Source organism: Tachyglossus aculeatus, chromosome X3 (genome assembly GCF_015852505.1).
Source record: "Tachyglossus aculeatus isolate mTacAcu1 chromosome X3, mTacAcu1.pri, whole genome shotgun sequence".
In the NCBI taxonomy this organism is placed as follows: Eukaryota; Metazoa; Chordata; class Mammalia; order Monotremata; family Tachyglossidae; genus Tachyglossus; species Tachyglossus aculeatus.
This window is the reverse complement of record NC_052099.1, coordinates 27,051,754-27,079,466: the sequence shown is the minus strand read 5'-3', so window position 1 is coordinate 27,079,466 and position 27,713 is coordinate 27,051,754.

The following is a 27,713-nucleotide window of genomic DNA, read 5'->3' as shown; positions in this document are numbered from 1 at the left end:
TTACACAAAATGACTTAAACAATGAGACTGAAGCTGTCCCCAGAGTAAACAGCAGACAAAGCCAGAGGAACTATTATTTGGTGAATACAGGATGTACAATGCAAATGTTACACTTCTGCAACTATTACCCAGCCCAAATGCTTAATCGGTTCATTTATTATCCTAAATGAATTTTGTAACGATTCTCTCTCACACACAGTATTTCCATGGGATTGCCTTTCCATGAACACATCAGTAGCTATCTGTTGACTACAGAGACAGATCCTAAAATAAAACTCCAGAAAACCATTAACTTTTAGATGCATTGCCTTCACCATGCTTATGCATCATGCACCATTAATAAGTGAAACACCTAAAGATGATAATCTGTCATTGGTTTAAGAAGCTGTGAGAAATTCAGTGAGGGGCAAATGAGCAGCCCAAGGTCTGCTTAAATTCACATTGCCAAGGTCTGCTTAAGTTAACATTGGCCCTCCTGGACACATGTGTTCTAATTCACACAATGAACCACTTCCCTTGGTCTTTAAGAAACCATAATTTATACTGAGATCCTGAATTGAAGATAGCCACAGATCAACTTTGAATTGCCAACCTTTAAGGGAACTAACTTACTAAATGGCTGCTTCTGGGAATATTCCCACTTCTGAATCATAATTATAATAATGATAATAATGGTACTTACTATATTAAGTGCTGGGGCAGATATAAGAGAAACAGTTCAGACATAGTCCCTGTCATTGGGCTCACAGCCTAATTCAGTGGGAGAAAAGGTATTGAATCCCTATTTTTTTACAGATGAGGAAACTGAGGGACCAAGAAGTTAAGTGACTTTCCCAAGGTCACATAGCAAGCAATGGGATTAGAACCAAGTTCCTCTGATTCTCAGGTCTGTGCTTTTTCCACTAGGCCACCGTGCTTCCCCAACATTAGTGGTTTACCAGGTTAAAATGAGGTTTGATTTAGTAGAAAATAGGATTATCCCAATCCATCTCCTACCAGCTGTTAATTGTTTGGGGGCCAGGAGAAAGGGAGCCCAGTGTCCAGTTGAATCCCGAATTCCTCATGGGGCAACAGAGGGAGGCTCCATGAACATCAGATGCTTGGCTCCACACTGCAGCATCGATATAAGACAGGGAAGTGTCTTATCTCTTGTACCATATCAGAGGTGGGACTTGATTTCTCCCAGCAACTTCATCTTGGTTGAACCCAGCCAAAGTGAAGATTGGGTCAGCCAAGTCTCACTGGCAAATTGTGAATTTCTCCTCTTCGTTTTGGGGCAAAAATCCTATCTTGGATTTACTGTCAGAAAATAGACTCAAACCCATGTTTTTCCTAGGTGAGGTTTAGCCTCTGGGGCATTGTGACCTTTGAATGTTTAGAGGCAGCTGTGTGCTGCAGCTGACATTCATATCGAGGGCTAATAACACTAGAATTTCATTGTCCTAAAAACCCCCGAGATCAGGTGCTTCGAAAAGACGAAGAAAGGAACTAGATACCCAGTGACTTAAAATCTGTTGCCTGAGGACTGTGCATGGCTGTTTTACATTCCTACAGGCTCTTTCTGTAAAGGCCAGGAAAATAATTATGCACATAACATCATGCCAATAAATCTCCGATCTCTCCATCTCCTTAGTAGGATAACCAATGGGTGGGAGGAAGAAGGGAGTGAGGATAAAGCTGCAGGGGAGGAGGAGAAAGGGGTTTGCTGCTTCCTGAATAATAATGAATATGCTTGTGCATCCAAACAAAGCAATAAAAATGCAAACGAATAGAAAAATAATAAAAAATAGACTCGAGAAGATCAATATCGCAACATCACCACTTAAAATGTATTCAGTCACAATGGCAAAAGATATAGAAATAGAGAAAGAAATACTGTAATATTCATAGCAATTAAAGCCAGAAACACACTGAACAAGAAAACTAGCCTCCGGGGGAAAAGGCCTCATCTGATATTGCCGGAGAAAATGAACAGCCATGACTCCCATTCTGTTTTAGGTTCCTCGGGTTGCGCGTGGGAATTCCATTCCCAAATCTCCACCTTCCAGATTCTCATGCATTGACTCCACCGGCGGGATTCATAGAATTTTAGGTGCCTTTTTCTTTTCCAAAAAGGAGCAAGAGAATATGCTATTCCAAGAGGAAATGTCTCCAAGGACTTTCAGCAGCCATAGGAACTGTTCTCTATGTGGGAAAGTAATGCTCTCTAGATTGAAATTTAACTAGTATTTCCTCTAGCATTTTGGCAATTCCCCGGCCCCCTCTATGATCAGGCAATCAATTAATGTCGTTTATTGAACATTTATTATGTACAGAGCACAGAACTAACTGCACAGACTACTGCAGCAACCTCATCTCTGGCCTCCCTGTCTCCTGTCTTTTCCATCTCTGGTCCATACGTTACTCTGCTGCCTGGATCATTTTTCAGAAAAACCATTCAGTCTGTATCTGCCCTCTCCTAAAGAACCTCCAATGGTTGTCCATCCAACTCCGCATCAAACAGAAATTCCTCACTACATGCTTTAAAGCACTTAATCAGATCTTAACTGCCTACCTCACTTGCAGATCTCCTATTATAACCCAGCCTTTATACTTTACCATATAGTATGTATGTAGAAATAGTGCATAGAATAGGTGTATAAACATAAACGTTCTGGGGGATTGGATTGGATTTATGGTTCTCTGTTGAGTGTCTTTTGTTGATAGTTTTCAAAAGCTTAGCACTAAAGTTCATAGACAAATTAACAATCAGCAAAGAAACTCCCAGCACAACCAAGTGACTACCTAACAACTGCAATTACTTGAATACGCAACTCCTTTCAAAGAAGTAAACAGATAGTAGCCTAGCTGAAAAGGATTACTTTCCTTTATTATTTTCAAGGCTAAATGGGTCATTGTTAGCAGGTTGTCAGAATTGCCCTGAGCATTTTCTAATCACTGCTTTCAGTTGGTAATTCTGCTATTTGTGAATTCTCCTTTCTAACCTTGCCTGCTTACAAACAACTGTGCATATTGTAGCTTTCCTAGAAAGGGTGGTATTTCTTCTAGATCAATTAGTGGTACTTATTGAGCACTTTGTGTGTGCAGAGCACTGTACTAAGCGCTTGGGAGAGTACTGTAAAACGGAGTTGGTAGACACATGTCCTTCCTTCTGACCTCCAGAAGATTCATTCATTCATTCAATCGTGTTTATTGAGCGCTTACTGTGTGCAGAATGCTGTACTAAGCGCTTGGGAAGTACAAGTCGGCAACATATAGACATGGTCCCTACCCAATAACGGACTCACCGTCTAGAAGGATATCCATGATCTTCCATCAACACAGGAAATCGAGGACTTTGGGAGAAGTAGCATGCTTATTCTATCTGATGCATCCTGGCTAAACTTTAATCTTTTTTCAGCATTTTTTTCTGTATCTATTTGTAATTTATTTTCATGTGTCTCCCCCTCTAGACTATAAGCTAATTGTGGACAAGGATGTCTTTTACCAACTCCACTGTATTTTCCCAACTGCTTAGTACAGTTCTCTACATGCAGTAAGCGCTCAATAAATACCATTGATTGACCGATTCCCACTTCTTCACTGGTATAATAATAATAATAATGGCATTTGTTAAGCACTTACCATGTACCAAGCACTGTTCTAAGCACTGGGGGGATACAAGGTGATCAGGTTGTCCCACGTGGGGCTCACAGTCTTAATCTCCATTTTACAGATGAGGGAACTGAGGCCCAGAGAAGTTAAGTGACTTGCCCAGAGTCACACAGCTGACAAGTGGTGGTGTACACTGTATACACTGATTCCCCTTCCACTTACCATAACTTCCATCCGGCCTAGTAGATAGAGCATTGGGTTGGGAGTCAGAAGGCCCTGTGTTCTAATCCGGGTTCTACCACTTGTCTTTTGTGTGACCTTGGACAGGTAACTTCACTTCTCTGGGCCTCAGTTACTTCATCTGTAAAATGGGGATTAAGACTGTGAGGCCCATGTGGGACAGGGACTGTGTCCACTTTGATTACCTTGTATCTGCTCTAGTTCTTAGTACAGTGCTTGACACACGGTAAGCACTTAAAAATATCATTATTATTATTACTCAACAGCTGACTATAAATGGGACCCAGATAACAGGAGGGTAGTTTTCTTCCAATGACCTCGTTCAAAAATAGGGGGTAAATTAATAATAAATTTTGCTAAGCGCTGGGATAGATTAAAGATAATGTGGCCTGGCACAATCCCTGTCCCACATAGAGCTTGCAGTCTAAGGGGCAGGGAAACTATTGAATCCCCATTTTACAAATTCACTGAGATGCAGAGAAGAATAATAATAATAATAATAATAATGGCATTTATTAAGCACTTGCTATGTGCAATTCAGTGTTCTAAGCGCTGGGGAGGTTACAAGGTGATCAGGTCGTCCCACGGGGGGCTCACAGTCTTCATCCCCATTTTACAAATGAGGTAACTGAGGCACAGAGAAGTGGAGTGACTTGCCCAAAGTCACACAGCTGACAATGGGCGGAGTCGGGATTTGAACCCGTGACCTCTGACTCCACAGCCTATGCTCTAAGTTAAATGACTTGCCCAATAACACGCAGCGGGCAAGTAGTAGAGCCAGAGACTCAGCTCTCTTGACTCCCAGGTTTGTGATTTTTCCTCTAGGCTTTGAGGCTTCCTTACTGGATGTGGGATTTATTTTCCCCTTTTAGCTATTGGCGCCTGAGCAATATTCCCAGGATGGCAGGGGAAATTTTTCATGGGCACAGCAGGTGTGTGTGCAAGGAATTCTGTTGCAATGATGCTCTCATTTGTGGATCCATCAATCAATCAATGAATGGTATTTAGCACTTATGATGACTCTGCTAAGCACTGGAAAAAATACCAATAAGATAGAATTGGTAGACCCGATCCCTGCTCACAAGGGGTTTACAGTCTACAGGGGGAGACGAACATTAAAATAAATTACAGAGAGGGGAAATAGTAGTGTGTAAGTTTATGTACATACTTTAGCCCTGTAACTTTCAATTTTCACCCTTTAAGAAATGGAAAATTTTAACAGAAAGGAAAACCAAGGAACTCTTCTTAACACCATTTAAAAGTTGTTCTGTGCCGTTTATCAAAGGCATGCAAGTTGCTCTGTACATTCTATTTCCAGGCTTAGGATTAGAGAGTGAGACTGCAAATATATTAGTCTGATATCACTGAGGTGAACCAGTAACTTGAAAACCGATATTGAAAATCAGTGCTGGTGATAAAAAAGGAAACTTATTTAAAAAATATTAATATTCGAGGAACCAATTACCTCTAGCAAAATTCATCAAGGGAGTACCAGAAAGATTTTTCATTTGCAGGTTTTAAACAAATGGAATTCCCAGTTTCAATTACAATGGAAAATGTCAAATGGCTGATAATTTTTCAACATGAAAAATTGATATTTATGAAGTTCTGAATATGCTGAAGATTGGAGATTATTAACCACTAATTTCAGTATTGGGTTTTGTAAATAAACATGCATTAAATGTACATTCATAACATTTACTTCTGTAAATGGAAAAAAAGCCTCTTTTCTTATTAATCTGACTCCAACAAAGGAAATAGTAATTTCTTTTGGAAACATAAAATTTAATCAGGGCTTGTAAAACTCTAGCATTTCCCTTATGAAATGACCAAAATGATGAAATAGAGAAAGAGCGGGAAATTTCAAAACATTCAAACCTTGACATCCCACCCTTAGAGGCAGGACAATATCTCAAGCACCAGAAGGAGGAGAATCCTCTTTTTTTTCCCATCTATTTTAGAAAAATAGTCTAACCTTCTCAGTTACCCAACTGCATTTAAAAAAAAAAGTATTTTCAAAACTCATTCTCTGGGGATTCTTCCTTGAGCCTTCCCTTAATCTCTCATACCGTTGTCTATCGTCTTTCTTATGTCTGTCTTTTTTATAGGTAGAAAATAGCCAGTCACTCTCCTCTGTGAAAGGACCCTTTATGGACTTAAAAACCATCACTAAATCACCTATTCGGGCATTTCTTTTCCAGGTTGAATAACCCTATATTTTTTAACTTTCCCTCAAAGATGGTGAATCTTTCATTGTCTCTTTCTCTTCTGTCTTAAGATCCTCACCAAACTACTCTCTATTTTACAAGTATCAAAGCAAAAAAGGGTACCTACTCTATTTCATGTCTGTGCTTTCTGCACCAGAAATGCCTCCTTCTTATTTTCAAGAATGCTTATGCCACTTGCTCTTCCAGATACAGTGATGCCAATCAATGGTATTTCTTAAGCATTATTGTATGCAGAATACGCTATTGAAATAGTAGTCATGATTCCCGCCCTCAAGCAGTTTATAATCTAAGGGGATTTAAATTTATAGGCCAGCTCTTCCAAGATGGTCATATCACTCTTTTCTTCTTCATAAGTCGACCTTTCATAACAAGCCCCTTGGTTCTTTTTCCTTTTTTAATAGCCTGAGCTCATGGGTTCGAATCCCAGCTCCGCCACTTGTCAGCTGTGTGACTTTGGACAAGTTACTTAACTTCTCTGGGCCTCAGTTCCCTCATCTGTAAAATGGGGATTATGATTGTGAGCCCCACGTGGAACAACCTGATCACCTTGTATCCCTCCAGCACTTAGAACAGTGCTTTGCACAGAGTAAGCGCTTAACAAATACCATCATCATTATTATTATTATTATTATTATTATTATTGTTCCACTTATTAGTTTCACCCTGTTTCTATTTTCCTTTTATGACTCCATCAGGAAAGTTTTTCTTCCATGTCCTGCTAATGCCAAAGAACCTCATACTTATTTCTCTCCTCTACAACCTAGTTTTTTGCTTTTTCTTGCTTTCACTTACACTTCTTGACAATCATAATGAATTAAGAGTAACTCTGAATTGAGCAACGTTGAAATGTCTGAGACAGTTATCAAAGAGTTACTTTTTGAGGATGGTTGGGCTTTGGAGACACTTGTATAAAGTCTGCAAAAATCCTGAACCACTTTGCTGAGTCAGTACAGCCCTGTGGACTAATGAATAATCAGGCTAAGGAAGACTAATAAGACATGCAAACTAAGTATTTTGGTTAGCAACACAGAACTTGCTGCTATTATGTTTTACTAGCAATGTGGTGCACTATCCAATCATGTACAGATAGACAAAAAAAAAGCTAAGTGCCAAGAGGATTGACATTTTTTGGGGGGGACTAATACTATGTGGTTTGCATTAGCTCCTTGAGCAATTTCACCCCCATCACCTTATGAGCAATAATAACTGGGGTATTTAAGCATTTACTGAGTGCCAAGCACTGTGTTATGTACTGGGGGAGATACAAGATAATCAGGATGGACACAGGCCTTGCCCCACATAGCGTTCACAGACTAAAAAAGAGGGATAACAGGAATTCAACCCCTATTTTAAACATGAGGAAATTAGGGCCCAGAGAAGTTAAATAACTTGCCCAATGTCACACAGCAAGCATGAGGCAGAACCAGGATTAGAACCCAGGTCCCGTAACTCACGAGCCCATGCTCTTTCCACCAGGTCATGCTGTTTCTCCACAGCATGGAGATTCTGGTAGCAATTGAGACCAAAGCTGGCCTGCTGGACCATGAATTGTTTTTTCCAGCAGGGTCAAAAATAGATCAGCTGTCCTAGAAACCCATCAGTCAAGGAGAAACTTCTTCTTTCCAACCCAAAAGGCCAGTTCAGGTATGATGTCAATGGCAGTAGCAGCAATAGTGATGGACGCTGTAGCCACTGGCTAAGAAGCAAATGGTTCCTCCTGTTCATTCATCTGTGGCAATGGCAGCTGCCACAACTCTAGGTTCTCTTCTGCCACTGCAGTCAGAAACAAGATAGTGAAGGGGTCCCCATTTAAGCTTGTCGGGTGGCAGGCAGAACTCCTACAACCATGATGATCCCATCCTAATCAGGCCATCTAGGAAAAGACATCCTTGGCTGAAAAGGAAAGATTTGGGTTGGCAGCATTTTGGAGGAAAAAAAGAACAAGCAATTCATTTTCCAATGGGCTATAAGAAAATATGTCCAGAACTGCCTGTTCAATAGGCTGACTTTCAGCTATGTCTTGAACTGGCTTATCGAGAGAGTGGCCACAGCAGATCCCTTCTCTCTAACGCAACTGGGCAGTCATGAGATTCTCAACGAAGACAAAGGAAGGGGTCACAATTTCAGCAGAGCGTGGCACTAAATCAAACTGCTCCAATAAAAGAATCGAGCCCTGGAGCATGAGGGTTGGTGAGTGCATTAACTGAATTTTGCCTGACTGTTAAGGTCACCTTACTCCTTCAGTGCATTTTATTTGTTGTAAAAAAAAAAAAAAAAAAGGTAAGGTCATTCTGCCCTCATTCCAAGAAGTTGCATGTGTGATGAGATGGATAAACTGAGTTGATTTGTTGGTGGTGATTGAATAGGAAGCAGTAGAATTGAGGATGCTTGTAAATGTTAAAGGGACTCACTTTTAACCCTCTATCTTATATTTGAGTTTATTTTTAATCAACTTCTCTCTGTCATACACAAATTTTCGCTCGCTCTCCCCCTCTCTCTTTCTCTCTTGCACTCATCCAAGAGCTCCTGTGATTTAGTCGTAAATAATGCTATCTACAACTACCAGCTTCTTCCTCAGATCCTTCCATTCAACCTTTTAAAAGCCCTGCTCCCCATCAGCAAAATAGAAAGTGTAATAATGTATCATTAAAAAAACAAACTCCAAAAACAATTCCCGTGGTAAGTAATATCTTCCCATTACAGGGCTGGAAAACAATTAAACCTTCTTTTATAAAGTGATTGCGGTAGAAATAACCCCCATTTTTCAGCATGGCGGGCTATTTTAGGCGCCCCCTGCCGGGAACTGAGTTTCTCAAAGGGCTTAAGGGTCATGATCCTCTTTAATGGCCTCCTTGCCCTAGATGAAATGTTCTGTAAATAATTAGAAGTTAAAGGTTTGAATATAATGAAGCAGTCATATTCCATGGGCACAGTACTAATTAGCAGAACATGTTCTTGTTTATCATTACATCTGGACACACGAAATGGCTTAGCAGGGAAAGGAGAGTTGAATTGTTGTCTAGTATTAATATTAATGCCTCTTTGTTGACCAGAAGGCAGCTGCCTTTCACAATGTGAGGGAGAATTCAAAGCCAACACAGATGTCCAGAGATAACCACCTAGAAAAACCACTGAAATACTTAACCATTTAAAGAACGACAAGGGCTTTTCAATTCAAGATTAAGCAGAATCAAACAGGGCATTGTGATGAGGAGAGTTGGAAAACCTAGGCTAGGTAAAATGTGCCAGAGGAAAATGAACACTTCTAGAGAGACAGAAGGTCTAAAAACTGGGAGTTTTGAGCTCAAATTCATGGAGTCAGATAATTTCTATTTTGGGCTCTCTTGGCAACTGCCTTTTAAACTCAACAGTTAACCTCTCTGGGTTGTGTTTTTACCTGCAAGATAGACTCTCTGCCCCTGATTCTTCCCCCTGTGTTATGATGAAGATCATAAGAATAATATCTGGATTGAGCTTTCAGTTCCTTGAGAAATGATAGAGAACTATATTGTTACTTTAATGACTTTCCAAGGAAGGCTATAAATAATTGTAATGTCAGAAACACAATTTCCCCAGGAGCCCTCTAGCTGCTAGGTGCCATAGAGCTCAGCTGGCACCCACACAGATAAGGGTTGAATTGTCATTGGGATCCTCCCAGGTGCTTAATACTGTGTTCAGTAATTACCATTGATTGGTCAATTTATTGGCCTCTAAGACTGTAGAAAAAGAAGGATTTGAGAAGCAGCATGGCCTAATGTGGAAAGAGCACAGGCCTGGTATCAGAGGACCTGGGTTCTAATCCCAGCTCTGCCAGTTGCCTGCTTTGCAGTCTTGGGCAAGTCACTTAAATTCTCTGTATATATGTTTGTACATATTTATTACTCTATTTTACTTGTACATATCTATTCTATTTTATTTTGTTAATATGTTTAGTTTTGTTCTCTGTCTCCCCCTTCTAAACTGTGAGCCTGCTGTTGGGTAGGGACCATCTCTATATGTTGCCAACTTGTACTTCCCAAGCGCTTAGTACAGTGCTCTGCATACAGTAAGTGCTCAATAAATGTGATTGATTGATTCTCTGTGTTTTGGCTTCCTCATCTGTTCAGTCAGAGTTCAATGCCTGTTCTCTATCATATTTGGCTGTGATTTCCCCAGGTAGCACAGGGATTTAATCTGACCTGATTAACTTGTATGTATCCCAGTGCTTAGAACAGCCCTTGACACATAAGTGCTTAACAAATATAACAAGAATAATAAATATTTTAATCCATCTTCTGGGCTTTTATGCCTTAGGAGTGGAATAGAATAGGCTAGCACTTCAGAACTTACTTCCGAAGGGCCATAGTAATTTTACATTTATGTCTGCTTTGCTTGTTTATTTTCAACCTCTCTAGTTGTAAACATTTTTATTTTGATCCCCCACCCCCTTGGAAGTATAAGCTCCTGGAGAGCAAGAAACCTGTCACTTCAGTTATTCTGTGCTTTTCCAAGTGCGGTTCAAAGCACCATATCAAATGGTTGCTCAGTAAATTAGGGTCAGCTCAGTAAATGTAATACTCCTACTAAGTGGTCGTTATCTCCACTGAAACGCTTCAGTGTGCAGGTGAACATTCTTGTTGCTTGCTGAAAATAAGAGTAACCACCTTCATGATAGCAGGTAGCATCATGTATCACTAAGCACCTGACATTCCCTTGATCTTAAGTGTAATAATAATAATTGTGATATTTAAGTGCTTATGTGCCAGGCACTGTACTAAGCGCTGAGGTGGATACAAGAAAATAGGGTTGGACACAGTCCCTGTCCCACATGGGGTGCACAGTCTCAATTCTCCTTCAATAACTTATTTATTCTGGTCATCCTAGGAATTTCTTGGATGGCTAACTTACATGATATAATTCATTCTTTTGGCGGTAAGAGATAGTTTGGTGGTGGGCAAGCAACTCACTAAGAAACTCCTAAAAGTGTCACGGTGGAACCTAAGCAGCTGCCTAAGCTAAGCCTGTTATTGATCTGATATTTTTTACTGCAACAATGAACAAATCAGACCATTAATCTACCATGAATGAATATTATTTCATGCTTTGGGGAGGACAGCCAGGCAATTTGTGTTCACTATGGAGATTATCTCACTCTTTGTTTCATATTAAAATGTCTGGAAATCTCGGGAGAGAGCCCATCGGTGATCAGATTTACACAATGAAGAATGTTTGCACGTGTAGAAAGAGTTCTAATCACATCTACTGCGCAAAGCATAAAAATGAACCCAGCCCAACCAGAGAAAATGAAATTTTGAAATGCTTTGATGCTCTTTTTTTCTTGGAGTCTGTGGGAGATCCCTTATGCCACATACCCGTAAGCACACAAGAACTCTGTTGGGGCCACTGGCATTGCTATTTATTGAGTGCTTACTGTGCACAGAGCACTGTACTAAGTGCCTAGTAGAGTACGATATAACAGAGTTGGTAGAAAAATTTCCTTCCCCCCATGAATTTATAGTGTAGGTGGTGGGGGAGTCCCAGCCAGAAATATGCCTAAAAGCCACCCTGATTCCTGGCTTCTGAAAGTCTCTTTTCTTCTTCTTCTGTCAAAATAATGCATCCTTGTTCTGTGGGCCAGATTAATATTGCTTAGACCTGCACCTTTGGAAAAAAAATGAAAGGAAAATCCTGGTGTCGCTTGCTACTTCACATACCATAAATTCTAATATCCTGCACTGGTGTAAAACCTTTAAAGCCCTCAGTCAGTTCACTCCCTCTTACCTTACCTCACTGATTTCCTCCTACAGCCCAGCCTTCACTCTTCACTCCTCCAGCACCACCTTGTTCACCACCCCTTAATCTCCTCTGTCTCACCGCCAACCTGTTGACTGTGAGCTCGTTGAGGGCAGGGAATTTGATGTTATATTGTACTCCTCCAATTTCTTAGCACAGTGCTTTGTCCATAGTAAGTGCTCAATAAATATGATTTATAATAATAATCCTCCCTTTGGCCCGGAGCCTCTCTCCCTCTCTGTATATGACAGACCACCATTCTCTCCACCTTCAAAGCCTTATGAAAATCACATTTTCATAGACAGCTCCAAGAAGCTTTCCATGACTACGCCTTTTTCCCCAACTCCTTCTCCCTTTTGTGTTGCCTATGAACTTGGAACTGGATCCTGTAAGCACTTGAAATTCTCCTCACCCTGAGCCCGGCAACACTTATGTACATCTCCATAATTTATCTGCCTCCCTTTCTAGACTATAAGCTCCTTGTGGGCAAGGAATGTGTTTACCAGCTATTATATTGTACTCTCCCAAGCTTAATACAGTGCTCTGCACACAGTAAGAGCTTATTAAATATCATTGATTGATAGGTTGCCCGCCCATCTCCACAGGAAGCAGAAATTCCTCTCCGTTAGCTTCAAGGCACTCAATCCGCTCTCTCCGTCTACCTATCTTCCTAGCTCATACATGGAATCTAGATTTTCTCACCATCAACTCCTTCCTCATCCCCTCCCTCCTGTGTGGAAAATCCCTTCCCCTTCACTTCCAGCAGACCACTACTCTCTCCTTCATAACTCTACTAAAATTGTATCTCAACCATTAAGCCAAACAATCCCTTCTCTCCCCTAGATTGTAAACTCATTATGATCAGGGAACGTCTGCTAATTTCTCGTCTTGTACTCTCCCTTAGAACAGTGCTTTGCACATAGTAAGCACTCAGATACCATTGATTGATTAGGATTGTGTGTGAGTGATCTGATTGTTTCTACCCTAATGGTTAGCATAGTGCTTGGCACATAGTAAACCCTAAAAAGAACTCACCCTCTTTATTATAATATACAATATTTCTGATTTCATAAACACTGGTAGATTTTAAGGGAAGAAAAATATCTAGAGTGACCTTTTTAAGAAATGGGGCTATTTATTAAACCAACTCATAGGTGTCTGGAAAGTTACATATGAGTCAAAATGAAGTTTATCCAGACATTTTTCAGATAAAAGGAAGACACAAATGAAGCCAATAATAATGTTTAATGAAAGTCAGAGGATACAGATGAGAGCAATCAGATTAGGCAGTCTTGGATCTGATATTAGTGCTTTCCATTAGAATGCCAAAGCATTCTGTGTAATAGTGAAACACTGCAATATTTTCTTATGTGTTTACCCTCAAAAGAACAAAAAGATAAGACGTTCCCCATCCCTCTTGTTATTATGCAGGACTTGTTGATTAGTTTTCACAACGTTTCTTTACGATGGGGAAAATAAGACACTGAGAATTTTAGATGATTTATTCAGCATCAGAGAGCGAGTCTGCAGCAAAGCTGGCAGTGGTTTAGAATCTTTGATTTCCACTCTGCTGCTAAATTCACTGGGTCATGACAATTCGTCCTTTGAAAGTAATTTGATAGATATAAAAGTTACGGGAAAAAATGCCAAGGATTTTCTTTTCCTTATTCCTTCTTCATCCATTAGAAACTTTATACATGTAAAATACTTTTGAAAGAATGCTTGATCATTACATAATTTTAAAGAATTTGGAGCTATCCACCTCACATTAATGTATTATTGATGATTCATCCATTCATCAATATTTCCTTTCAAATCAGCACTGAAATATCCTGAAATGGAAAATTCCTCAACAGGACATTAAACGGAACTCTGTCTCTCAAAATTCCTGAATGTATTAATTTTCAGGTTTATGAACGCAGGGGATTCTTCACTTAAGGTGCCTCAATGAACTTTTCATGAACCTCTCATCTTGCCTATCACATAGGCCTCCGTATTTTCAAATGAATGATGCAATACATAAGCCCTTTTTCAATTATGGAAGAAATTACCAAGCCCCGGAGCATCTGCTCTAGATTGTAATGTAAGCTTATGCTGATTTATGCCCTTAGATTGTTTTCCTTAAGAACTGTGTTCTAACGTTTCAATAAAAAAAAAAATATGGAATTCAGCCATCCAAGTTTCAGAACAAGCATAATATATGTAAGTTGCTCAGCAAATCTTTTTAGCCTATCTTCCTGTGACCTGATTGTTATGGCAGAATACAGGACATCAAATAAATGAGAACATAGAAATCTAAGGTTGGTAATTTGGGATGTAAGATCCACAGAGCCTCAGCATCAGTGTGTGAATGTGTCTAGTTTTATAGCCAGTTGTGCATTCACAAAGCAATATGTCATGATAGGGATGGACCCATTTAAAATTTAATGCCAGTGAGAGCCCAGGAAAACTTTCCAGAACTGCACATCATCCCTCTAATAGAGATTATAAAATAGACTACCAATGGCAGAAGAATTTGCTCTATTACATTCTCCCACTGAGTGATGAAAAGTGATGGGCAGCACATAGTTCATAATTCATGATCCAAGGAAATTAGCTGCAGTTATACGAGCGTGAATCTGCAAAAGGGGAACTATGAACTAACTTTTAACTAAGCTTTTGGGGGCAGAATGAATTAGGGAAGGCACTAGGTAAAATAACAGTATGGATGGGGGGCTGAAATCTAAGCTCCCTTTCTATTGGTATTTGTTAAGCGCTTACTATTTGCCAGGCATTGTACTAAGCGCTGGGGCAGATATAAGATATTCAGGTTGAACACTATCCCTGTCCCACATAGGACTCCGCACATCTGCCAAGCTAGCTCTCTTCCTCCCTTCAAAGCCCTATTGAGAGCTCATCTCTTCCAGGAGGCCTTCCCAGACTGAGCCCCCTCCTTCTCCCCCTCCCCATCCCCCCCACCTTACCTCCTTCCCCTCCCCACAGCACATGTAGATATGTTTGTAAATATTTATTACTCTATTTATTTTATTTATACATATTCTATTTATTTTATTTTGTTAATATGTTTTGTTTTGTTGTCTGTCTCCCCCTTCTAGACTGTGAGCCCGCTGTTGGGTAGGGACCGTCTCTATATGTTGCCAACTTGTACTTCCCAAGCTCTTAGTACAGTGCTCTGCACACAGTAAGCGCTCAATAAATACGATTGATGATGATGAGAGAAGTTAAGTGACTTGCCCAAGGCCACACAGCAGAAAGGGGAGGACCCGGGATTAGGATCCTGATCCTCTGGCTCCCGGGCCCATGGTCTTTCCACTAGCCCAAAGGCCTCCTCCATTACTCTGGGTGAAAATGACCATTTGTGGGGTTTTGTGTTTTGTTTTCTTTTTGTAGGAAGGAGAGGAGGAGTCAGGCGTTATGCCTTCATCTTGGTGGTGATCCTCTGCTGTGGACCTGGCCTGGACACTTACTTTGAAGATGGAAGGTAGGAGCAAAGATGCCAGTTGCCCAGTTTCGCACCATGCAATCTGGTTTCAGAGGTCTGTTCTATTCTCTGTCTCCAGACACCGTTATGTTTGATATTTTTGTTTTAAGCACCCATCCTTCCCTCCACTTTGCCTCCTACTGCCAATCCCGCAGCTCAGAAGCGGTGCCATTTTTACAGGAATCCGGAAGAGAGAACCTGGGAGAACAGGAGGAAGTCAGAGGTGGTTTAGGTGACATATTAAGCATTCCGTAGATGTCTGCAAAGATCCTTGTGGAGAGTTCATTTGCGTTGTGTTATGTAACCAAAGTATTGTATATTTCGTACCAAAAAGTTATCATTTCCAGGTCAGTAAAGGGGAAGTTCAAGATACTCGTCCTTGGTGACCACTTCTAGGTAGGACTAAAATCTAGTCCTTTGGACTCCTAACCCTATGCATGATGTGTTCTAAAGGAAAGAAACCATAATTGGGAGAGAAAACAACTGGCCCAGCTTCATAAAATAAAAGATTACATAATGAAAACCAAAGGAAAAGTAGAAGCTAGTCAGGGAAGCATTTTCAAAAAAGGGTAGTTTGGTCTAATGTACTGATTCTTATTGCCTTGGAACCTAACTGAAGAAATATAATACATGCACTGGTCTTATATTTCTTGAAATGCTAACTATAAATGCCTTCCTTCACTCGACTTCTACTTGTCTGAAAAAATGTTCTATTCTAAACTGGCGAAAGCAGTAGAAAAACAATATTAACATCCAATAGTCTCAATTTTTAGGGATTAATTCCCTTTACATCGAGTTGGGATTTTTCGTTGACTCTCCTTACAGAATTTTAAGTTTAATCCCCAGGCCAAAAAATGTCTCACCTGAAGTGCTGCAAAGCTTCAAAGGATGTGCAAAATAATTAATCAATCCTCAGTTTTGAAATGAAGGTATGGTTTAGGTTTGGGGGAAAGTTTCAGAGATGATAGGAACTTTAGAGAAAAAATGTCAATCTTGAATCAAAGAAAGGGGGAGCATAAGCTATGCACTACTGCTCTAAAGGGAGTTGGCTAGCAGTTCAGTCATTTAAATTTATGGGAATTTCTCTGTGGTTCCAAGTATATGACTCTCACAGATCATGTATCTGGTATAACTTCAATGATATTCTGAAGGAAAATTATGGGTTAAATTCATGGGCAAAGCATTGTAAGATCTCAAAGAAACATAATTATTGTTGACAAACAAGAAAGTATTCTAATTTCTCTGGCTATCTTTAGCTTTAGAGATCAAAGAATTGCATTGAAATTCTGAACTAAGCCACTTTGAATTATGTTGGTGAGAGTAAGAAAGTTTTCTTTTATTTCAGGAAAAAATTCTGTATTTTTGCTTTATTAATTCAGTAGTAAAAAGAAAAAACTGGATAGCTCAAAATGCCAAATACAGGGGACATGAGTTAAATGAGAAATCCATCAGATTTTGAACTGAAATCTTTAGTTTTGAATACCTTTTGACCTTTGACTTTGAATTATTTCTAGTAGCTTTCTAAGAATGGCTGACATGCTCTCTCCTGCCTTTCCATTCTCCTAAGAACTTGCCTTGAGTTTTGTAACTTTTGATCAAAAGATGATCAAAAATACTTGTCTGGCATTAAGTACTTGTCTGCTGTGTGACCTTGGGCAAGTCACTTAAGTTCTCTGTGCCTGTCACCTCATTTATAAAATAGGGATTGTGAGTCCTGTGTGAGACAGGGACTCTGTCCAGCCTGATTAAGTTAAATCCACCCCAGTGCATAGTAAAGTGCCTGGCACATAGTAAGTGCTTAATTAATCCCATAAAAAGGTGGCTAAGTTCCAAAGTATTTAATTATTAAGACATGTAACAATAGCAACACCACTGGGGTTTGCTTTCTCACCCTGTCTCTTTCCAGGTACTAGGTAAAATCCACCTTTGCCAATCCGAAACTTTTTTGAACTGCAGAGGAGGGCAAGGCTGGCAAATTTGGTCTCAGAGACTTCAAACAGCGGAATATGCTTGTCTCTTTTCCCTATTTTCGGTCAATGGAAATCATTTGTGACTTGGAACTGAATGAGACTGCCCACCCCCACATATGCCGCTGCTGGTACCTGGAATGACCATAGATGTCAAAGGTCTAGAAGAGATATGGGGGTGGGTAAAATAATAATAATAATAGTTATAGTAATACTGATTAGGTTTTCACAATGTACAAGCCACTGGGGTGGATACATTCCAATCAGATCGGACACAGTCCTTATTCCACAGGAAGAAACAGCAGGGTTTTCAGTGAGCTGGGGTGTGACTATTCGGATTCCTGATTTGAAGGGACACGGAGACTAGCACACTGGAGTGGGGAAAAAGTTGCCTGATTAAAAACAACAAATATCAAAAACTTTCCTTGAGGAAAAATTGGCTTAGTTTATCTGATTTTAAAGTCCGTGACTGCTGGGATGTACATGTAAAAAAAGAAACATTAATGCTTATGTGGCATTCTGACTTAGTTCATTAAAAATTTCTAATCTCACCACAACATTAACATTGCTTCTTCACTCCTTCCACCCCCCACCCCACCCCTATTTAATTATAACAGTTTTCCTTCAGATACTAAGCCTAAGATTTCCCATTTCCTTCAAATTTGTTATTCCCATTTTATTGCTGCATATTAATTGTGTTACCCAAATTTAACTGGGCTATTTCCTAACAATTGTTCCTCATTACTACCAAATCCAAATACATTAAGCTCTCTGGCATCCATTTGAAAACTACTCTAAAGCATCCCCTAGGCGTCTGTAAAACCTCTGATTTGCCTCAATTAATCCTAGACTATATTAAATATCTAGACTGGTGGTTTAAAGGGAAGAACTTGGAGGCGGTTTGCTGTTTTAGACTACAATAAAAACACATCTGCACATAACGTTTCTTCCTAGATTTCACCCCCCACCCCGTTTCCAATCCAAATGGGTAAGAGCCTCTCATTGCGTTTCCCACCTAAGTAAACAGAAGTCTTGACGATATTTGGTCTTGGGGGAGACCCTGGGATTGCTGCCAATTTTTAATATTACCTTCAAAATTCATATAATCCCCCGTCAGGAGAGTCTTACATTTCTTTTGCAACGTTTGTCTAGAATTACACAACTTCTCAACTGAATTAGGAAAGGCGGCTGCAATTTCCAGAGGACATGGCCTCTCCCACTTCTCATAGGGGTTTCAGTCTGAATTTTTGTAGCACTCCATCTTCGTTGTACGTAGTCCCCTGGACAAAGAGATGAATTTTTTTTACAGCAGCCCAGTTCAGCAGACTTCCTTGCTCTTTCCATTAAGTCACAGGAAATGAACCCGAACAAGGGCAAAATCTTTGGGGAGAAGAGGGTTGTGCAAGAGTTGGATGGGGTGAATTATTGGCACTTCAGCATGCTCTGTTAGGATTTGTAGAGACTTTGCACTACCTGTTTTATTATATGCCGTGGTGGGATTCAAAGAATGACAAGAAAATATTCCTGATGTTGGAGCTCCTGGACTGATAATGAGCAATTTTATACAAGGACTTGGTGCGGTTTTCCGTGCCTATCAAATCTGGAAACCCAATTCTCCCACCTGGAGAGAATTCATTACTCTGCTAAGTTGGATTTCATTTAGAAACAGCACTGTAGGGCGGTGTAATGGAATGGAAAAACATATTAGAAGGCAACTTGTATTCTAAAAACAAATATAATAACTACAATATTCCATTTATTATTAATTGCTTAATTAAGCTAACAGAGGCTGTAATGGGCAGTGAAGCAAAACCTCGGCTGCAAGTGTCAATTGACTATTCTACACACTTCATGATCTCACTTTAATTAGGGAAATACCAAACTTTTCATCAAATGCTTTCACTGCTTGAACATGCTGATGATCCCTAAATGTATCCCAGCAAAATCCAGCAAAAGTTCACTGGCATTTATTTACACACTATTTTCACAGGGATTTTTAGGGAAGCAGCACAGCCTAGAGGAAACAGCACAGTCCTGGGAATTAGAGGACCTGGGTTCTAATCGTGAGTCCAACACTTGTCTGCAGAGTGACTTTGGGCAACTCGCTTAACTTCTCTCCGCCTCAGTTCCCTCATCTGCAAAATGGGGATTCAATGTCTGTTCTCCAGCCTACTTAGACTGTGAGCCCCATGCGAGACCTGTTGATCTTCTATCTACTCTGGTGGTTAGTACAGTGTTTGACACATAGTGTGTGCTTAACAAATCCCACAAATACTATTCATATGAGATAATTGTCATGAAAGTCCGCTGTTCATTCATTTTAGTAAGGGGCATCTAACACCTAATAGGTGCCATTTCTCTCACTCTAGAACTCTTGTTTAGCCTTCTCTCCTGCCTGGAATCCCCTTGCCCTTTACATCCAGTCAGCCACTGCCCTCCCCACCTAAAAAGCTCTTCTGCAATCACACCTCCTCCAGGAAACCTTCTCTTATTGATTTCTAATATCCTCACCCTCTATTTCCAGCTGCCATTTTCAGCATTTCCGCACCCCCTAAAGACTTGGTCACAACCTCCTGTACAATTCTGTATCTTTGTGCTCTATTATTTCCCCCTATCTAATTTACTTGAGCATATATCTCCCCCAAGATATTGTAAGCACCTAGCAGGAAAGCTAATTCTAACGTACTGGCTTAATATTAATAATAATAATGGTACAGTATTTGTTAAGCACTTACATTGTACCAGGTACTGTACTAAGCACTGGAGTAAATTCAAGCTAATCTGGTTGGACACAATCTATGTCCCACATGGGGCTCCTAGTATGAATCCCCCTTTTACAGATGAGAGAACTGAGGCCCAGAGACTTGCACAAGGTCACGCAGCATCTAAGTGGTGGAGCCTGGATTAGAACCCAGGTCTTTTGACACTCAGGCCCATGCTCTTTCCACTAGACCATGCTACTTCTCACTTGGAATATTTTTCAGTGTTTTAAGTAACTAGTCTGGTGCTCTGAACACTGTAAATTATCAATAGCTACCATTGATTAATGGGAGGAAGTTATGATAGGGATAGAGAGCTAGGAAGAGGAGCGGAGAGCCACAACGGTAAATAATCCTTGAGGTGTCACCCTGCTATTTTAGACCCGACCTTTAAGCAGGGAGGGAGGAAGAGTCTGGAGCGTGTCCTCTTCTACTTGAATAATGGTCACAGCCCCTAGTTCACCCAACAACTCCCAAGAATATATTAATGTCCCATTTATTTTTTCCATTGTCGAGGAAAGGTGACCCCTTCCTTGACTTCACCTGTGGTAACCAGTTTCTCGGGGTTATGATGGAGATTCGGAGGGCTTTCTATATCACCGCTACTCATTGAACGGAGGAAAATCATCAATTTTGGGGGCTTTTTAATGCAGTGTTTTAGAACTATAGGAAAATGTGCACAATGTATCAGGACCTTTAGTGCCGTGACAGTACAGTGCTCTGCACACAGTAAGCGCTCAATAAATACGATTGATGATGATTAGTGTGGTTTTTTTGTCCAGACAGGATGGTAGCTTTCTTTAGTTTTTAATGGGAGCCATCTAAAACTCCAAACTGAAAACATTCTTTACATTTATGCAGTCCTAGACACAACAAATATGGTTCATTACCCAGTTAACTTAAGGAGATCCATATGATCCCCAAATCTCTGTATTCCCCAGAGTAAAACTGACCTTTTCCATTAGATATTTTTTCATTGGAGGTGACAGCCTTATAAATAAATTATTACTGGGTCCCCACCAGAGGTCTTAATAACTCTAGAAGTAATACAATATTCAGAGATCATTGCAAGTCTCTGCCAAGAAACACCTTTTCTATTATCATTTTACTCTGAAACTGTTAAGTGACGGTATTATTTTGGGAGTGCCCCAGGACTAGAAAGGCACAGAACATGGCAGGCCAGTGTTCTCCAAAAGTAATTTTTAAATGTCACTGGTGTGTTGAAGCCACTACCCAAAAATGCCATGGTAGAAAAATCTACATAGAAGAGTAATTATTTATGTTGTTATGGTTACTGCTATTTCTCATCTTGTGAATTCCCTGTCATATCTCACCCCCCTACCTCCTGCCCAAAATGCAACTGACCGAGCCTGGCTCTCTTTGACTTCAAGGTTTTATACTAAATATTAGCTGCTGATATCCAAGGATCCAGTCAAATCCTACAGTAATACCCAAGGCTCTGGAAAAGTATCAGTGGAAATGTAACTTACAATTACTTCATAGAAAATAAACCACCTCACCTTTCCCTGACTCAGAAAGATCCCTTGTTCCAAAAGTGGAAGGTTAGAATGTCATACCATTTTGATATTTAATGCGTTTTTTATGCACAATGTAATCTGAAATGCTCAGCTGAGACACATAATATTGAAGTGATTTAAGGTGTCAAGTGTGCTTACATGTAATCTGTCTAGATAATTATTTTTCAGCTACATAAACCTGATTCACATTTCATTGTAATCTCCCATGGAATATGATGTGAGACAGGATGAGGAGAGGAGAGAGGAAAAGAAAGATGTGCCCATAATGTCTTAATTCTCCTTTATTGCCGCACTTCTATTTCTGTTGCCTAGCAAACATCATCTGCCAGGGAATGTGCTACAGATTAAAACCCAGCTATTTCTGCCATTACTTGTTGCAACGTTTTCTTTTTCAACATTTCCATTTAATGGCAGTCATCAACACCTCCAAATTCCTAGCTGATATTTAAATAGAGACATTGTGCCTGACAACTCACCAAACACAGCAATATTTTACAAATGCAATTTTTAAACATGTAATTTAGTAAAATTGTAGGCAAATGAGATAACGAACTTGAACTTTTTTGAATCAGTGACATTTATTGTGTGCTCTCTGTGTGCAGAACACTGTACTGAGCACTTGGGAGAGTATGATACAAAAGAAGTAGCAGACACGTTCCCTGTCATTAACAAGCTTACAGTCTAGAGACTGTATCTCTTGAGACCTCAAAGTCAGTTCTGGCTAGGTAAATTAAATATATGTATATATTTTATATATACATATATAAATGTATATACCTGTATATATGTTTGTACATATTTATTACTCTATTTTACTTGTACATATCTATTCTATTTATTTTATTTTGTTAGTATGTTTGGTTTTGTTCTCTGTCTCCCCCTTTTAGACTGTGAGCCCACTGTTGGGTAGGGACTGTCTCTATATGTTGCCAACTTGTACTTCCCAAGCGCTTAGTACAGTGCTCTGCACAGAGTAAGCACTCAATAAATATGATTGATTGATTGATTAAAAAGATTCAAAGAAATGAAAATTAAGCCAGTAGCTCAGCTTGTTGCTTCAGTAGATCTTATGAAAAGAGAAAACCAAAAATAACTATATAAATGTAAAAACAATTGTTTGAGCTCAATTCCCTATGCTCCTCTTCCCTGGTTTAGGGGAGAAGCAGAACTGGGCTCCTAATAAGTGCTCAATAAATATCACTGGTTGATTTGTTTTTTAATAATACTCAAGCGCTTAGTATGTGCCAGACACTGTACTAAACTCTGGGATAGACACAAGATAATCAGGTTGGACACAGTCTATGTCCCACATAGGGCTCACAGTCTTCATCGCTATTTTATGGATGACACAGAGGAGTTAAGTGACTTGCCCAAGGTCACATAGCAGACAAGTGATGGAGGCAGGTTTAGAACCCAGATCTTCTGACTTCAGGCCCATACTTTTTCCACTAAGCCACACTGCTTGATTGGGGAAACTATGCAGCAAGCCCTGGCTGTCCTCCCCAGCTCACCACCAAACAGAAACAAGGCACTGATATCAAACGGCATCCTCGTCCTCGAGGAAGGATGGAAACCATCGCTCCTCTCTCCTCACCTCCTCCTTCCCTCCACAGTGGCGGGAAGAATGAAAACACAATATTTAAAAAGCCAACACCTCCAACAGTCTGCTTTGTCTTTCCAATACTGAAAGGGAGAAAATTATAGCAAGATATAAAAAAGACCAAAGCAGAGTGCAGCCGACTCCAGGACCTATAAATACGATTGAATGAATGAATGAATAAATGACCTGAATAGACCCAGGCTCCTGCTTGCTACACTCTACACCCATTTCCTGGAATCTTTAGTCCTATTAATCAATCAATCAATCAATCGTATTTATTGAGCGCTTACTGTGTGCAGAGCACTGTACTAAGCGCTTGGGAAGTACAAGTTGGAAACATAACTTGTTGCCAACCTATTACCCACCTAGGAGCTACTCCACCACAGTGTGAGTCTCCGCTCTCTTCATAATATGCACTGACTGAAATCAGCATGATATGAATGGTAAAATTTTGCTAATTAGTACTGATGACTTGGAAACTCATAACAAATTGTCAATTTTTTTTGCAGTAGCACGTCAGTAGCTAACATGATTCGAAAGAAACCAAAGATACTGTTATCAAGGGAATCTATTGGGTGGTGAAAAACATAGTTGAACTGTGAGAGTGATTGACTCTCAAGGCATATTAAGTACTTCACTCACCTCAGTTTGCTTGTCAGTGGATTTTTAATGGAAAGAGGGAAAAATTGTGTTTTGTTCTTCATACCTGGAAGAGAGATTTTTGGGGCAGAAGGTAGGGATGAGATGGATGGGAGCCAGATGATTTGGTGCGCAGAAGTCTAATCTTTTCTCAGACAAATCCAGAGGCAGTGCCCCTTTCTCTCGGGGCTCATGGAAGAAAAGTCTGGGATCTGAGCTCCTGGAAAATCCTTCCCCGCTTTAATCTGCTTGTCTGGGTCTCCTCAAAGCGGAAAAAATGGTTCCATGGTTTCAAAAAGAAAACAGGGCACTTTCCAGCATGCACCTTAGCAGCCAAACTATCTCCAACCTGTTCAGTTTGCACTCAGCATGCTTGATTTTGGGCTGTTGAAACAGCTGGAAAAATCTGCCTGCCAGGGAGCTTAATTCCCGATGAGCTGGAATCCTGTGGAATGAGTAATTGGTGTCCACAGTATCAGTTCCACTCATCACCCTTTCCCCCTCTCTGTCTCCAATTCCTGCCAGCCCTCCCCTGCCCATCACCTGCCAACCTAAATTCTGTGTCTCACTGCCCCCCATCCACTCCCCTCTTATTTCTCTTCCCCTAGAAATAGTAAGTTCTTAGTAAATTCATAAAATATCATCATCGTTATTATTAGCACTCCACTAAGTGCTGGGGTAGATACAAGATAGATCCCACATGGGGCTCACAGTCCAAGTAGAAGGGAGAATAGGTGTGGGAGAACCGGAGAAGCAGCGTGGCTCAGTGGAAAGAGCCCGGGCTTTGGAGTCAGAGGCTGTGGGTTCTGATCCCAGCTCTGCCAATTGTCAGCTGTGTGACTTTGGGCAAGTCACTTCACTTCTCTGGGCTTCAGTTACCTCATCTGTAAAATGGGGGATTAAGACTGTGAGCTCCCCGTGGGACAACTTGATTGCCTTGTAACCTCCCCAGCGCTTAGAACAGTGCTTTGCACATAGTAAGTGCTTAATAAATGTCACTGTGTTGAATCCCCTTTTTGTAGATAAGGGAACTGAGGCCCAGTGAAGTGACATACCCAAGGTCATACAGCAGACAAGTGGTGGAGTTGGATTAGAACCCAAGTCCTCTGACTCTCAAGGCCATGCTGCTTTCCATGCGAGAAACATGCTAAGTGAACTTCTCACCTCCTTCCCCAACACCACTTCAGCTAATTGCGGAGCCACAAGAAGGGAAGAAGACACTCGCTTATTTTCTTTCTGCCTGGGGGATAGAGCACAGGCCTAGGAGTCTGAAAGACCCGCATTCTAATTCCGGCTCCGGCACTTGTCTACTGTGTGACCTTGGGCAAATCACTTCTCTTCTCCGTGTCTCAATTACCTCATCCCTAAAAATGAAGATTAAAACTGTGAGCCTCATTTGGGACAGGGACTGTGTACAACCCAATTTGCTTCTATCTATCCCAGTACTTAGAACAGTGCTTGACACATAGTAAGCATTTAACGAATGTCGTCGTCATCATTCTTATTATTTATTTTACATTGGGAGAATCAGGTCATTTTGTCAGGTGCTCTCCCCGTTCCTACCCCAAGAACAAATAAACCATCAGGATTCTTAAGTTACTTATTACTTTGCCATTTTCTCTTAATATACTTCATTATGAGACAGGCTACTCACCACCTAGAGTTTATGCTAGCTGGAGGTTGTTGTCTCATCTCCATGCAGGATCAGAGAGATTGAACATCTCTATTCCTCCCTAGCCATGGACTTGCAGTCCATGAAGGGGACATGGGCCAGATAATAATAATAATTATGGTACTTGTTAAGCGCTTACGATGTGCGAGGCACTGTATTAAGCGCTGGGGTGGATACAAGCAGAGGGAATGCTCACCTGCTGACTGTACCACCCATTCAGAAGAGAACGCAAAGAAGTGGGGCCCGGTTCTCTCCTGTCCCCAAGTAATAAGCCTTGGCCAAAGAGAGAATCTGGGAAAAGACCAAAAGAAGCTGCCTTCAAACTGGGGAATTTTCTCTGCCTAGTGTCACTCTAACTCACTGTGCCTTTGTTATCATTGATTCAATTCAGCATTTTCATTGTTCAGTGGAGTTGTCCTTAACTCACAATAATAACTGTGGTATTTAAGTACTGCGTGCCAGGCACAGGTCTAAACTCTAGGCTAGATCTAATACAATCAGGTCAACTATTTCTCCCTCAAGGAGCTTACAGGTGGCTTCTTCTCCTATTTGAATTTATTTTTGGTTGTCTCCCCAACTATACTGGAAACCCCAAGAGGTCAGGGTTCATGTCTTACTCTTCCATGTGCTCAGAACAGTCCACTGTACACAATAGGTGCTAAGCAAGTACTATTGCTTGATTAGAAAGGTGGCAGTTATTTAATAATAATAATTATAGTATTTAAGTACGTACTATGTGCCTGGCACTGTACTAAGCACTTGGCTGGGGTTGGACACAGTCCCTGTCCCATGTGAGGCTTTCAGTCTCCACCTTCATTTTACAGAGGTTACTGAGGCACAGAAAAGTAAAGTGACTTGCCCAAGGTCACACAGCAGACAAGTGACAGAGCAGGGATTAGAACCCATGACATTCTAACTCCCAGATCCATGCTCTACCCATTATGCCCTGCCGCTTCTCATGGTGCTTGTCTTTCCCTAATCTTTCCTCTTTCCCCCTTTCCTTCTCTTTCCTCTTTTACTCTCCAAAAAAAAAAAAAAAAAAATCTGAAGCTGAATTAGCAATGGTGACTTTCTCGCTCCTGAATTTTCGGAATCACTGAGTGCAAAAAAAGCCACCACACCTCTTACCTGTCCATTGCCTCACATTATTCCCAGGCCAGCGTATTTGTTGAACAGAAGCAATTTTAGAAAAGTAGATGAGGAGGGAACCTGGCAGATCACTTGCTGACTCATCAGAGGTTTCAAAAGTGATTCCTTACAGAGCAGCACAGGGCAGGCAGGCCTATGTATCACAGGGTTTAACTAACCAAAGCCAAATGGGCTTTCTGCTGTTGTTTGCCTTTGCTGAAGAAATCCCCTCATAATAAACATTCTTCTGCTCTTTCGGGTGAGAATGCTGAGTGCATGAGTTTTCCAAAGGTTTCTGTGTCAGTATGACAGAGGAGAAAAAATTCAGAATTGAGTTGGTATTGATGGCCACCCAAGGTTCAGAACCCAGGGGAAATGTGAGGAGATGATTTGTTTTTTTGTTAGTTTATTTATAATGAGCAATCATTCAGATTGCCCTCCTAATTATAATACAAATCCAAACCTGAAGTCTTGATGCAAATCTATTCCACATGTGCATGGGGAAAGTCAAGAAAATCATGGGAAACCTGGTCCCTGCCCCACAAGGGTAATATGATCTAAAAGCCCCCCAACTACAAGAGAAGCAAGAGCCCGAACTTGAGAGTCAGAGGACGTGGGTTCTAATCCGGGCTCCACCACTTGTCTGCTGTGAGACCTTTGGCAAGTCACTTCACTTCTCTGTACCTGTTAGCTGTAAAATGGGGATTAAGAACTGTGAGCCCCATGTGGGACAACCTGTTTACCTTGTGTCTACCCCAGTGCTTAGAATAGTGCTTGGCACATAGTAAGAGCTTAACAAATACCATTGTTAGGTAGGAAGGAGTTAGAAAGGAGGGTTGGGGGGCTCACTCTCCCAGAGTCTGGCAGGGGAAGAGGGAGGAAGGCTACCAGCATTGTCAGGGAAGGCCTCCTTTCCCTTCAGACCCTGGAGACAATCAATCAAACACTGGGATTTATTGAGTGCTTCCTGTGTGCAGACCACTGTACTAAGCACTTGGGAGCGTACAATGCCACATAGTAAGTGCTCAAGATTCAGCGAATGAATGAATGAGTTGGTAGACCCCATCTCTACACTCTAGGAGTTTATACTCTAGT